Below are 3,743 nucleotides of genomic sequence, written 5' to 3' on the forward strand. Positions count from 1 at the left end.
GAAGCCTGCTTGTTTTCTAATGAGAGACAGAAAAGGAATGGATCCAGATGGGGGAGAAGAGGGGAGGAACTGGGGGGAGTAGAGAAGGGGAAACTGTAATCAGGACATATTATATGAGAAAAAAATATATTTTCAATAAAAGGGAAAAAAGAAAAAGAGTTAAGAGAAAACATCTTACAGATTAATTTTATCTGATAAAATTTAAAGATGGTTTATATGATGGTTAAAAGTTTACCACAGCAGGAGACTTGCAGCTAAGACAGCCTAGATGGGAAAAGCAAGCCCAACCTCCCCACCCTGTTGCCCAGAACTAGGGCAACTTTAAACTATGGTCCCACCTAGTACATAGGTCCCACCTATGTGTCCCTGCAGACACATAGACTAGGTTACAAAACTTGCCCATTGTCCTCATTTGGAAACCCCTTTGTTCTGGGGACTGAAGACTCTTTCCCTTGGGACCTCTATCAATGCTATATGTGACAGTTAGGCCTTCTAATGGTAACCCCTCCAGGGGATTTGGAGGGACCACTGTGTCTGAAGGCAAGGCATTCTTCAAGGCCTCATGCTGCCTGCAGTGTGGGTGCTTTCCCTCTTCAAAGCCAGTCAGCTCCTTTCTATGAACTTGTTGGTTTTCTGTTTCATTTTATTTGTAACATTGTTATAAGAGCCTGTTAAAAATATCTTCAGGACCTGGAGAGATGGCTCAGAAGTTAGAAGCACTTGTTCTTGCCGAGGATCCAGCTTTGGTTCCCACCAACCCCACGGTGGTTTGTAACCATCTGTAACTCCAATTCCAGGGGATCCCATGCTTTCTGGCTTCTGAAGTCACTAGGCACACACGAGGTACACATAAATTCACAAGCAAAACATTCATACACATTAAAAAAATCTAAAAATATTTAAATATGTGCAAAATAATAAGATGGCAGTATGCCAGAGTTGTTAAATGTTTCCATGTTTGCTTTAGATGTTTCCTTTTACAGATAGAAAGAAAGAAGGGTAGGATGAGACAGTTCTGGGTTCCAGTTCCTGTTCAGCATTCACCAGGCTCTGGGGTTAATTTTTAACATCATCAAAATAGCTGGATAACCACATGAGTGCCATATAGATAGATACATGATAGACAGATAGACAAAGAGATAGATATATGATGACAAATTAAGGTGCAAACACCCTTCTTTGTCTTCTGAAGTCAGTGTGGGATACTTATACATTTTGTACTTTCACCACATGTATAACATAAACAATAAACATGTATAATATAATACATATTCTTGCACACTTTTAAAGTTCAAGTAGCTGCTATAAAATGTGTATTTTCACATACAACTTTATACTCAACTGGTATACTTGGTACTGAGGAATGACATACAGCCTGAGATTACCAACATCTGCCACAGCAGCCCAGCCTTACCTGTGCTTTTGGTGTAATAAAAAAATTCATTGCCATATTCTAAAACATTATGATATACTCCTATTTTTTTCTTCTGTAGGTTCTCATACTTAAATATGGATAAATCTCGAGTGCTTTGGTGTATGGAACGAGGTAAAAGTTTACTTTTATTCTTCTGTGTGTCGGTATCTAATTTAGCCAGTGCAATTTGTTGAATGATATTTTCCCACACTAAATTGTCTTGCAGTCTTGCTGAAAACCAATTGATCATGTTCGTTTGATCATTGATCGTTGGTTCATTTCTGGACTTCCATTTCTAACCATTGATCTGTATGTCTGGGCTTATTTTGGTCCATGGTGTCCTAGTTGCTCTGCTTTGCTGTAGGTTTTGAAATCAGGAAGTATAAGTCATCCAACTTTGTTCTTCTTTTTCAAGGTCGTTTATAGCTATTTTGAGTCTCTTGAGTTTCCCTATGAATTTGCAGAACAGCTTGCCGGCTTCCACAAGGAAGCCAGCAAGCATTGACACTCTGACTTCTGCACATCAATCTGGGCTGTGTTGCAATCTTTACAACACTGTTTCCCAATCCACAAACAAGGCATTTCTTTTCAGTCATTGATGTATTCTTTCAAGAATGCAATTTTCAGGGCATATGCTTTATACTTTGATGACATTTGTTTCAAAGCACTTTATTTTCTTGAACTTCATTGTAAGTAGTTTTCTTAGTCCTGTTTTTGTCTGGTCAGTACTAATGTGCAGATAGATACAATATGTCCTGCACCAGTCTGCTGAGTACTAGTATGTAGATAAATAGAATGTGTTGTGTGTCAATCCTGAAGCCTCACTGATTTTATTTATTGGTTTTAGTAGATTCTTTTACATGTATAAGACTGTGTTATCTGCAAACAGCCATAACTTGACTTCTTTCCCTTCTAATTTAAGTAGTTTTTATTTCCTTTCCCTGTATACTTACTTTGATCTGTGCACTGTCTGATACAAGTGGCAGCCTTGGGCATCTGTGCCCAGTTCCTGGCCTTCTACAAGAGATAAGGAGTCTGTTAGCTGCTTCTCCAGCTACACTGCTAATATCAACCACCCTGCCCCCTAAGTCCCTACCAACCATTACTCTACTTTTCCTTTTGCCCATTTCCTTTTGCACTTTTCGTAGAAACAGAATTGTAGCACAAATTGATAAAAGACCCATAGACTGATATTGGGGCTCAAACTTCAAGCTGGATATTAGAAAAGCAAAGCAGCTGGCCACTAGCTCTCACCTCTACCTCAGGCTGAAAGGGCTGGTCTTGTCTCCACAAGCCCTCACCAAGCTTCAGACTGTAACCTCTCCTCAGCATGGTTGGAGAATGAATGCCTCATACTGACACATACATATACCTCTCATGAGTCCCGGGATTAAAGGTGTGCACCACCACCTCCTAGCTTCTGGATGCTGGGATTAAAGGTGTATGCCTGGCTTCTAAGGCTTGCAGCTGACTTTGCTTTTCTGAATCCTTGGTCAAGCTTTAATAAATATATCACTACACAGAATGATACAATGTGTATCCTTTTGGGCCTGACATTTTTACTTGAAAGAATTATTTCAAGGTTCATTTATTTTACAGAGAGAATCAACACTTTTCTTGTTCTTTTCCTGCCATCGTTGATGGAGGTTTGGATTGTTTCTACTTCAGGCTGTCTTGAATAATGTTGCCAAGAGTATTCAAGCACAGGTCTATGTGTTGAGTATATGTGTTTCCTTCTCTTGGGTGTGCACCTTACAGAAGAACTGATGGGTTTTAGAGAAATTTCAACAAGCATTTTTCTTTTATTTTCTTGATATGCAATAGATAGGGAGACAGATAGCTGTAGATGTAGATACATAAATACTCATATTAAAGACAGATGGTAGCATTACACAGATACTTTTTTTCCATTTGCTTTTCCACCTAAAGTACACCAAGGTAAGGAAACAAAAGCAAAGCATGTGTGCCCTGGCAGCAACCCACACTGACCACACCAATGGATGATGACAGATCACCCGCTGGCGGTTTTGTAGCTACATGATGAGGATGTTTCATAATTTACTCAACCAGCCATCTGTTCATAGGCATTTCAGTGGTTTTTACAGTCACATGATTACTAGTAAAACTGAAGAAGTCATCTGCATATTATATTTTCATATATTTTTTGAGACACAGTTTCACTATCTAGCCCTGAATGACCTGGAACTTGGTTGGCCTTGAATTCACAGAGATCCTCTTGTCTCTGCCTCCAGAATGCTGGAATTAAAAGTGTGCACAATAATGTTTCTGTATAAATTTCTGCTTCAAATGTTTTCAGATTCTGTTGGGT

Source organism: Cricetulus griseus, assembly GCF_003668045.3.
Source record: "Cricetulus griseus strain 17A/GY chromosome 1 unlocalized genomic scaffold, alternate assembly CriGri-PICRH-1.0 chr1_0, whole genome shotgun sequence".
Taxonomy (NCBI): domain Eukaryota; kingdom Metazoa; phylum Chordata; class Mammalia; order Rodentia; family Cricetidae; genus Cricetulus; species Cricetulus griseus.